We start from the raw sequence: 12,507 nt of genomic DNA on the forward strand, positions 1-12,507 counted from the left end.
GGGGATAAGCTTAATCGCTCCGAAAGTGACACATGTACCAAGATTTAGATTTTCTAAAAATGTAAACGCTGCTAAGGGAGGACCTTCACAGGGTGATGCACTAGCACAATTGCATTCAGTGTGAAACAGCCCAGAAGGTATGAACAATTAGTCCCTGTAGGGTCCTGCTGGGTTTAGTCTTACTAGGACTTGCAAGTGTTGGGCAAGCACATTACTCTGCTAGTAAAAACTGTGTTGGAACCTCCAAGACCAGCTCCATTATTTTGATATGTCTCCTTATTTGTGTTTACTTTTAAGATGTCATGTAAATCCTGTCAGTTTGTCAATAAAGCGGCTGCTATGGTCACCTGAAACCCATGACATGGTGTGGACTATTACTGGGGTAGTGTGGGAGAGGGAGGGGCAAGTCTGACCTCTCCGGTAGTCATGATTACATTCTGCACATCCTGTGATCCCACTTGTCTCTTGCACCATGTTGTAGAGCACTTTCCAATGCTGGATAGAGGAGGAGGAGGTAATGGAGGAGTAAGTAGCTAGTGTCCTGAACAGTGTACACAAGCTGACTGGCCCATTTCCTCAATAGACTTATCACAGGTCTATCTTATAATCCTGCTGAAGCATACACAGTGGCAGAGGTACAGTAAGTTGCAGACCATCATTTCTGGTCACATACTGTTTGCAGGGATCTGTAAATGGTATCATAATCGGGCTTTGGAATGTCGGTGTACAACACTGACAGTTATGCAGTAATATTTCCTCTATAGTAGCAATAATAAAAGGATCTACAGCTAAAGACCTTTCTATGAATATCAGGTAAAGTCTTGGGCAAGGTATCTGCATAACACATAGGGCTTGATTCACAAAAGCATGCTAACTGTTTGCACGCCAGTGAAAAGCTCCTTATCACGTGCAAACTGCCTCCTCGCATGCTAATGCGCGCGTAATAGTTTGCGCGTGTAAAGTTTAGTGCGCATAAAGTTTTGTGCGCGTAAAGTTTTATGCGCCCATTAAACTCTATGCGGCTTTCAGCACACACCGGACTTTGCGCGCAAGTTTATTCCTCAAAACGGTGCTAACCTACTTAGTGCAATGGTTATCACGCCAAAAAGTCTTTAGGCGTGCTAAGTAGGTTAGCACCGCTTTGTGAATCAAGCCCATAGGGTGTTATCATGAATAGCCATTTTTCCTTGCAGGCTTACAAGCTGTGTATTCCTATTTACTGACTACCTTATGCTTTCTTATAATCTCACATTTGTCCCCATTGCAATTTTTACTAGAAATCCTCTATTCGCACTCTCAAGTTCTTCTTTTTTTTCCTTCAGTCAAGTCACAATTGGTATTTATGTATTGCACTTCGCACTTTATTTTTATGTGATATTTTGCTTATTAGGTTGCTAATATAAACACAGATGGGTATTTCTGGTGGTGATATCAGTTACATTAATGCATGTGTGTGTTTGCATTTGTATATAAATATATATATATATATATATATATATATATATGTATATATATATATATATATATATATATATACTAGGCCTAAGTGGGTGCTATGCTGTGGCCGTTCCCCCCGAACGCCCGCCAGCACTGGTGTCTCTCTCTCTCTTTTAGCTTAGCTTCACGCATACATCACGCAACGCACATGCGCGCACACCTGCACACGATGTGCTCGCACCCGCCCGCACATGCCACACACTCACAGGCCCGCCCCCCCTCAGGACCCGTCCTCCTCTGCCGCCCATCATTCCCCCCAGCTCTCTTAAATGTCTCTGCGTCCCTCCCTGCACATGCGCAGTGCAAAAAAAGCAATAACACAGGGACAAAACAGGACGCAGAGACACAGGCAAATTATATAAAGAGATACACACACATTTCTTTACAATACTCAGACATAAATATTTACTGCTCCTTACTCTGGACTTTCATGGAAGGAAAGTTATATGTACGTGTATTTTGGAGAATTATTATTTTTATTTTATATTTATATAGCGCCGACATCTTACACAGCGCTGTACAGTAAATATAGTCTTGTCTTTAACTGTCCCTCAAAGGAGCTCACAATCTAATCCCTACCATAGTCGTATGTCTATGTATGTATCGTGTAGTGTATTTATTGTAGTCTAGGGCCAAATTAGGGGGAAGCCAATTAACTTATCTGTATGTTTTTGGGATGTGGGAGGACACTCGAATGCCCGGAGGAACCCATGCAGACACAGGGAGAACATACAAACTCGTGCAGATAGTGCCCTGGCTGGGATTCAAACCGGAGACCCAGTGCTGCAAGGCGAGAGCGCTAACCACTACGCCACCGTGCTGCCCAAATATTCCATCTTGACACTTGGCACTAATAATATGCCTGTTCCTATCATAATTAATCTATCTTTATTGGCAGAAATTAGGACAAAATCTTCAAGTTGCAGAGTGGACAGTGCCAGGCCAGTGACTTACCTGTGCCACTCAGCCAGGAAAGAGAGCACTTTGTTTTACTGACTGATTACTCAAACTATTGAAATAAGAAATACCCAAGGCCGTAACAATCCATTAAAACCAGAATCCAGCACAATTTCACAAAGCAGACCTTGGGAGAACAACAAGAAAAGCAAAACAACCTATAAAGACAAAAACAACATACAATGCATATAATAGAATAATAGAAATGGGTGGGGTGGTGTGTATACAGCCTTGTTTCATTATGGATTGGAATTACCACAAAGAAAATTATCTGTTTGGAGAGCTTTTCCCATATTTGTGAGGGTTTCCTGCAGGATTCCTGAAGACCGCCTACTTACCAAAAATATACTGGTTACGTTCACTGTGACTACCTTACCTATTCTTTAATCCTAATCACATTTAAAATTGTTATTAATATTCATTAAATAATAGAAATGGCAGCTTATATTCAGATACTGATCTTTTAGAATTGAGTACTGATTACTGTAATCTGTCAAAGCCAGTGAGAGTAACAAAATTAATCCTGTAATAATTTTTCATACGGCTAAAGAAAACCAGGTACATTAATCTTACAAAAGTTACTTAAAAATATGGTACTTAAAACTATATTTCCCTCTTGTTAATGAAAAGACAGTTCCTTTCGTTCAGATCTATATTTGTTAAAATGTGTTACCCTGGTTTCATCTGTAGAGGCACATGCACAGTTCAGCCTTTCTGCCAGCAAAGCGAAAAATGTGTGTGTCCATTTTCTCCCAAGTACAGCTGATGCTACTTCGAAGTTTCAAGGCATTCTGCTCTCTGCATCTAATTACACATACAGGAGGAGAGAAATTCCTGTCTTTACTAGGTATCCTGTATTTTACACAGAGTACTACAAATTAAAGATTTCATGTTTAGAAAAAAAATGTTATTTGAGTGAACTGGTAAAATAATAAATGTATTGCAACAATTTATATTCAATTAAATTTGTCTGATCTCTCTGACAATTCTTTGCTGAAAATTGTAGCGTTAGTGGGCATAGACATAGACATGTATAAAATATAAAGATATAATACATTAAAACAATATATTCATAAGGAAAATATTAATTCATACATGTATACTCAATATTGTAAATATGTGACATCTTCCCAGAACAATATCAGCAAGAAAAAAGATCTTAGCAGCTCATCTGCATCCTAAATTGGAAAGGTGTGAATCAACAGGTTGGGAAAGGAGCGAGTGCGGCATACTAAGCGCGCCACGGTAGGTAATGCCAGGTATAGGTGCTCCCAGTATAGGTAATATAGTTGCCCCAGTATATGTTATAAAGTTGTCCCCAGTATACACTCACCTAAAGGATTATTAGGAACACCTGTTGAATTTCTCATAAATTCAATTATCTAATCAACCAATAACATGGCAGTTGCTTCAATACATTTAGGGGTGTGGTCCTGGTCAAGACAATCTCCTAAACTCCAAACGGAATGTCAGAATGGGAATGATTTAAGCAATTTTGAGCGTGGCATGGTTGTGGGTGCCAGACGGGCAGGTCTGAGTATTTCACAATCTGCTCAGTTACTGGGATTTTCATGCACAACCATTTCTAGGGTTTACAAAGAATGGTGTGAAAAGAGAAAAACATCCCGTATGCGGCAGTCCTGTGGGCGAAAATGACTTGTTGATGCTAAAGGTCAGAGGAGAATGGGTCAACTGATTCAAGCTGATAGAAGAGCAACGTTGACTGAAATAACCACTCGTTACAACCAAGGTATGTAGCAAAGCATTTGTGAAGCCACAACACGCACAACCTTGAAGTGGATGGGCTACAACAGCAGAAGACCACACCGGGTACTACTCATCTCCACTACAAATAGGAAAAAGAGGCTACAATTTGCACGAGCTCACAAAATTGGACAGTTGTAGACTGGAAAAATGTTGCCTGATCTGATAAGTCTCGATAGAGTCATAATTTGGCGTAAACAGAATGAGAACATGGATCCATCATTCCTTGTCACCACTGTGCAGGCTGGTGGTGGTGGTGTAATGGTGTGGGGGTGTTTTCTTGGCACACTTTAGGCCCCTTAGTGCCAATTGGGCATCGTTGAAATGCCACGAGCTACCTGAGCATTGTTTCTGACCATGTCCATCCCTTCATGACCACCATGTACCCATCCTCTGATGACTACTTCCAGCAGGATAATGCACCATGTCACAAAGCTCGAATCATTTCAAATTGGTTTCTTGAACATGACAATGAGTTCACTGTACTAAAATAGCCCCACAGTCACCAGAGCTCAACCCAATAGAGCATCTTTAGGATGTGATGGAATGGGAGCTTTGTGCCCTGGATGTGCATCTCACAAATATCCATCAACTGCAAGATGCTATACTATCAATATGGGCCAATATTTCTAAAGAATGCTTTCAGCACCTTGCTGAATCAATGCCACGTAGAATTAGGGCAGTTCTGAAGGCGTAAGGGGGTCAAACACTGTGTTAGTATGGTGTTCCTAATAATCCTTTAGGTGAGTGTAGGTAGCTAGTATAGTTGCCCCAGGATAGGTATTATATTTGCCCCAGTATAAGTAGCTGTTATAGTTGCCCCCACTATAGGTAGTATAATTGTCCATAGTATGGTTGCCCCAGTATAGCTAGTATAGTTGCCCCCAGTATAGCTAGTATAGTTGCCCCCAGTATAGCTAGTATAGTTGCCCGTAGTATAGTTACCCCAGTGTAACTAGTATAGTTGCCCCCAGTGTAGCTAGTGTAGTTGCCCCAGGAGGAGGAAGCAGCGCTAGAAGGAGGGGCAGCAGGGACAGCAGCGTGGAGGGGGGCCAGAACCCTTCTCCCTCACCTGGGTCCCCTCCTTCTGCTCTCTCCACCACCATATATGCCATGACAAGCAGGCAGTCGGAGAATTACTTACCTGACTTCTGTATTCCAAGCGCTGAAGCGCAGCGTCACCATCGCCACAGGTCTCTGCCTTTAATGCAGCTCACTGTGCTTCCGCTAATCAGGAAGCACAGTGGGCGGCATTGAAGGCGGAGATCTCTGGCAATGGTGATACTGCGCTCCAGCGCTTGGAACACAGAAGTCAGGTAAGTAATTCTCCGCCTGCCTGCTTGTCATGGCATATATGGAGAGGGAGAGCACAGAAGAAGGGAACCCAGGTCAGGGGGGGGGGGGTTCTGGCACCCCTCCCCTCTGCTGTCCCTGCTGCCCTCCTTCTTTGCTGCTTTCCCTCCTGCGCATGGCCGCTGTGGTGGGTCTTGGCGACACCCCTCTCCCTGTTAGTCTCCTGGTGTGCCACGCCCCCTGGTGCCCAATGGTAGGAATGCCCCTGCTCTAGATTTTAAGCTTACAAGGGCAGGGGCCTCCTCCTAGTGTTTCTTATATTGCTGTGATTTACCATGAACATATACCATGATACCTCACACTACACATTAACTTTGCATGTATTTGTACTTGTACTATTGAATGTCATGACTGTACATTGTTTTGAACTTCTCATGTATATATGTTCCCCAATAATTGTTTCGTACTTTTTATTAAATTATTAAACTGACTCCTCCCGAGTAGATGATCCATCACTTCTTCAGAGTGACTTCTTGGAGCAGATTCTTAGGCATTTTATAAGTGCAAGAAATAGATTTACTCCAGCCCCTGTACCTGATTGGCTAAAGATACTATAGTATAATGTGTTGATTACATATGAGGCTTGATTCACTAAAGCGTGCTAAGTGTTAGCATGCCAGTGAAAAGCCCCTTAGCACATACAAAGTGCCTTTGCATGCGATAATATGCACGCAAAAGTGTAACGCGGTGCGTGCGAAACGTCGCTCCGTCCGCGTGCAAAATAGCCTGATAAGTGTACTTTGCATGCGGATGGTGCAACGTTTTGCACACACCGGTGTGACGTATCCCACCGGTGATAGTAACAGCTTTGCCCATGTAAACTACTTAGCACCCTAGTTTGCATGTGCAAAGCTTTTAGGCGTGCTAACTGTGTTATCACGCTTTAGTGAATCAAGCCCATGGTGTCAAAGAGTCAGACCCCCTCCATTTGCCAACATTAACATACAATGCTGGTTTACTATGTTTACCTACATATTTTGCGACTTGCATGCAGCTTCAGCCAGGCAATTAACATTTGTACAACGGTATCAACTAGCTACACTGTTTGGCTGGTAGTACCAGAAGTATATTACCTGGACTTATAAAATCTCTCAGAAGAATCTCCTTCACTTATAAGAGCAGAAGACGTTAATAAGCAGTAGTGATAAAATGATTTGCAGATCAAAAAAATAGTGTCCACTATCCAGTTGAAGCTACGTTAATGTATTTACTATGAGTAGGACAAACGCAAGCCTTGACAGAAATATTGCCATTTGGTTTGGGCTGCATACCCTGAAATAAGTGAGGAAACATATCAAAATGGCTTGAAAACTACTACTATTATTATTATTAGTAGTAGTATTATTATTATTATTATTACCCAGGTTGTGTAGCAATTTAAATTGTCACCCTCCTGCATATATGCCAATGGTGGGGGGTGGGTGACTCTAAAATAAATGCCAACAGTGCCCCCTCCCACATCCTGGGGGATGAGTGGTAGCTTGGACATGCCTTGCCTCCCAGCATGGTTCATCCATATCAGAATTGAGAAAGCATATGGAATAAAAGCAGTCACATGACCACCACTTATTACTCAGGGTTTTTAGCAATGTACATGTACATTATGTGACTAGAAGGAGGGGGAACAAGCAGTGGATTCAGTAAAAAAGACGCTGGGCAGGTGCTTGACATGCTACCCTGAATTTCCTAAAGCTGGTTTGGCTTTAAGATTTACCTGAAACTGGAAATGTTTTCAGATGATTACCTCAGTAAAAGTTGTGGGCTTGACCCAATTTGTCTAGAAGTTTGTTTCTAGAATGTAGTGTGATGTTACTCATGTTCACTCTTTACCAATTACTGACATAAATTGAGACTGCAAGAAATTAATATTTAAGGATTTGGCAGAATACCAAATCCTCATACAAAATTTCTGGTAATACTGAAATTGATAAAAACCCCAGTTTGCATATTAAATTAAGCAGATGGAGCATAAATAATAAAACCGTACATTTAAATGTAGTTTCAAATGTCTGTGTTTGAATGCTGCAGGGAAATGAGATCCCATGTTGGTAATGATGAGATTTTGCCTAAATAAGAGGAGTATTTTCTATTAAATATAGAAGAAAATCAGCATTTAACAGATATCGGTACTTAATAAAAGTGTATGTATTTACCAGTACAGGTACCTGAGTCTGTCCGTACATGTCATGTACTCCCCTGCATGCCCTATACTGACACTGAGAGCTGGAGGGCTGTACAATGAGTCATTAAGGCTTTTTTGCACCGCAGCATTGTCATTCCAACGGTGTGAGCCTGATAACAAGAGGAAAAAAAGAAAAACAAACATGGTTATTATTATAATCATAATTTTGTATTTATAAAGGTCCAAAATGTTCAGAAGAGCAACACAATAAGCACTGATTACTGTATTTTATGGACTATAAGACTCACTTTTTCTGTGTTGGGGGGGAGGGGGAAAGTCACTGCATCTTATAGTCCAAATGCAGGGAGTTCCTGACTTGGGAACACCTGCCAGTATGGACCTCCAACCCACCCCATTGTTTGGGACCTGTACTGTGCCCATGTACAGGAGGACACAGGGGGGCACAAAGGGGCATAGAGGAGAACACAAGAAGGACAGAGGCAGACACATGGGGGTCACAGGATGACATAAGAGGGACAGAGGAGGGCACAGGGAGACACAAGAGGTACAAGGGGGCATGAGGTACAAAGGGAGCATAATCCACAAGATGCCCCTTCACCATGGATGCACCAGGTTTAGTATATATTTCTTCCCCTGGTTTTTGTCCTCTAAACCTAGGTGTGTCTTATGGTCAGGAGCATCTTATAGTCCAAAAAAATTTGGTAAGTGTGCAAGAATCACAGGACTGGCTGAGCAAAAGATAATGAATACTTCAGTGGACCAATCACACCTATTTGGTAACAAGGCTGCTTTCTATGCACTTTTACCACCTTAGCCTTGCTCATCCCCAGCAGCACCCCAAATCAGGTGTCCTTTCTGGATTAAAAAACCCTGTTACACTCAAACCCACTCAGACTATGTACCTTCGCCCATGACACGCCTCTCCCTATATAATGCCCCTATCTCTGTCTGACCACACCCATCACTTATCAGCCATGTCTTCTACCACTCACCTTGACAACATCATGTGACTTCTGCATATTTGTGGATCTTTTGTTAATTTATGCAGCTGCTGAAGTGTGATGTTACTGTTAATGTTACTAAAAAAACACTATAGGTTGTTTGTACAAATATTTTGCATACTTACTTCGTTACTTGGGTTGAAAAAAGACCATTGAGTTAAATAAAAAAAAATATAGCCTGCACCTTACAAGGCTTAGATCAATTAGCCCCAAAAGAGAAAAAAAATCCTTCCCGGCTACATATACAGTATACTCATATTTTGGCTGTATATTTAGCTGTCTGTCTGTAGTTGAAGATTACGATTAAACTAAAGGATACGTTAACATGTCCATTGATCCTGTACCCTCCGATTTGATAAATGGACCATTTTCACTACTAATGTGGATACATCCGAACACATTTTTGTTTTAGAAAATGTATTTATGGATATATTATTTTCAGCATTTTAAGCTGCTTTTATGAGAGTTATACTGTGTGTGCTGTCCTTAGCCATTGAATACTAGAACATATTGAAAAGGTTTACATCAGTCAAAGATTTTGCATATAGATGCTGGGTACTAGAAAGTCACAGCTGCAGTGATATGTAGCTTTAGGGTTAGAAAGCTATTTTTGTACTGCTGTGGCTCTTAGATACTTCACAGATCTGTCTGTCACTCTTTCCTTTGACATGTTCAGGTTGAAGATTTCAATGATTTATATTCATGCATGCATTTCACTGTCCTTAATGGGATCGTCTTCAAGAATATGATTTTTCTGACAAACACTGTCTGCGCAAAGAGGATTGCTGATTAAAGAAACAATTTAACCAAAATACATTAGGTGGAGGAGGGTTAGGGTTAGGGAGATATATGAGAATAGCTAACCCCAAGTCCGTGTGCTGTGTTTTGCAATCTCAAAGTGCACACACACATACGTACACACCCACACGTATACACACACACAGACACACACACACACGCGCGGTACCTGTACACACACACACACACACACGCACGCACGCACGCACACACACACACACACACACACGGTACCTGTACACACACACGCACGCACACACGCACACACACACACACACACACTCCATTTTTAGTATTTTTGTATTGGCTCTTTATGTCACAAGTCTCCACTTTGAGGTTTAATATGTCAGTTAACTCACACTCATGTAATTGTCTGCACACTCCAAAGTCCTCAATGCTTTCTAATCAAATAGGAAATCTCCAGTTTCAACCATTTGATGTAAAAGAAGACTGAAAATAAAGTATACTTACTTGTGCAGTGTGCTTCATGTATGTCAGTTAAGGAGGGCTTTTGTAAGGGGTTTACATTTTTGTTCTTAAAGTGGACCAGAACTCTTGCACATAACAGAAGGAAAACAGAGAGAAATGCACTCTGTATGTATTTAGAGAGTTTAGCCTGTGTAATTGCCCCTCAACTGTGACTAATCACAAATGTAATTTGATCTGTTACATTAGTAGCCAAATGTATTTACATTGTTCTGCACAAAATTCAGAACCCAGGCCCCTGCATGTTCTGCAATATTTAAACAAGAAAATGTTAAAATAAATGCTAGAAACATTCCATAAATTTAAATACCAAAAGCTGAGCCATTTACAAAGAACATTTTCAATGTCTTTTGAAATGGGGCTCGTCATTCCCTCAATATGCAGCTATTACTAACTGCTGAACGGTCATGCTGACAGCAGGATCCAGCCTACGAATTGAATGTAGTAGTCTCTGCATTGGTGTGACGAGGTGACCATTTCTGAGATAAAATAATAATAATAAAAAAATTGTATTTGGCATGTATGTATTGGGACTTCCTTTTGTTACATGACTCTTCTAACGTCCCTTCATTCCATTTCTGCTAATGTATTGATTTGTTGTTGATTGCTTAAAGTGTACCAGAGATGACATGTGACATGGTGAGATAGACATGTGTATATACAGGTGGCAAGCATACAGACACATGTTGTACTAAATGGTTTAAAGAGGTGCCCTGGTGGTATATAAAAGCGTTTAAAAGCAGTTTAAAACCGAGAAAGGTTTGAGGTTGCTTACCTCAAGGACGACAAATCTTTGTAGGGACAAAAGATTTTATTGGTAGCACAGGCAACGCGTTTCACAGGTCTGAGCCCGCTTCCTCAGGCCAATAGCAGTGCCTATATTAGTAAACATGAGACTTCTAAGTATAGTAGTATTAAAGATATACATACATTTACAGCATCAGATTGTAAACAGCGATAGCATTGTATCCAGTGTTTCATTTCATATATATTATTACAGATGAAATATTATAAATAAATAATGTACATATTATATTAGGAGTATTTACCCTTATCTTACGGAGCTGCTGGCGTTTATCAGCCAGAGGTATATAGATAATCAAAACAGGATTTTTCAAACATATGGAAAATTATGAAACATTGTTTAAAAAAGGTGGTGATGGTGGTGGTGGTGGGGGGGGGGGGACGCTTTTATATACCACCAGGGAGCCTCTTTAAACCATTTAGTGCATCCCTAACCCCCATACGATACCCGTGTGAGGGGTGGAGGCAGAACATATGTGGTTTACACCACGGTGGACATCTGCCTCCCTTCTTTTTTCCAAGGAGAGCGGTCCTTAGTGACCTCCCCGAGTGGAGTCGGGTTAATTGTCTCCACCTGCTTCCTGTGGTCGGTTGCCCCCTTGCAACCCACTCTTGTGAGTAGATTCTTATCTTCTACATTGACAATTTTGACCAAACATATTACACTATTGGGCTCCCGTGTTTTTTGTTTCCTGTGCCTTTTCCCCAGAAGGTGTCCTGACACCAATCATCCACTACTAGACACATGTTGTGTTCCTTTTAATTTTTTCCCTGCCTGAAAGAGTTTATAATTAACTGTGGAACTGACAATTTTTTATCCAGTCAGGACTCAGTCGGCTCACTAATAACAAATTACAGCTATAAAACCATTTTTTAAGCAAATACCTAGACTTATTTCTGTGAGGGGAAAAGATAAAAAGGTCAATAGTTCATGTATTTTTACTCTGGGACTCTTGGGACACTGCAATTGAGCAGAGACTATGAAACATTAAATCTGCTTTGTAAATGTTCACACATAAATAAAACCTTGAGATATCTAAAAAAAACGTCATTTTTAGGAGTATAAGGACAGATCCAATTGTTTATCTCATTAGTTTAGTTTCATCTCTGGTTCACTTTAACTATCGTACACATGTAATAGTGTGGGATCTTACCTGTGAATGTATAGGGTTCTCCATTATGATGTGATGGTGTGACAATTGTAAATGACCTGTATGAATCGGTGCCTGCCTGTTGTCACATGACTCTGCCAATATCTCTTCTTTACATTTTGGCTGTTGTATGGATCTATTGTTGATTGCTGAACTGCAATATTTTGTCAATTTTTGTGGCTTTTTTCAATAAAATTTACCCGCTTTTATCACCTCACTGAGATTGCGGATCCTCCTTTGCTTGATGTTATCTGCGGCCTGGCCCACCTGATCCTGCAACGGTGGAGTGTCTTGCTGGGGGTTTCAGAGCGTTTGGCTTTCTACCTACATGAACTGCAATATTCTCACAATGGAATTGGGATCTGGCTTTTAAATTGATTATAGAGTCCTTTCCTATGATGTGACATATTTCTCGTACAAGTTAAAAAGGAATGTGTGCTTCATCAAATGATGCAGGGCGTAACGATAAATATAGTTGTATGCCAATGTTAATTTCTGCTCACAATTTGTGTGTGCGTATCTGTGTGTGTGTGTGTCTGTGTGCGTATCTGTG

This window comes from Hyperolius riggenbachi, chromosome 2, assembly GCF_040937935.1.
Source record: "Hyperolius riggenbachi isolate aHypRig1 chromosome 2, aHypRig1.pri, whole genome shotgun sequence".
In the NCBI taxonomy this organism is placed as follows: domain Eukaryota; kingdom Metazoa; phylum Chordata; class Amphibia; order Anura; family Hyperoliidae; genus Hyperolius; species Hyperolius riggenbachi.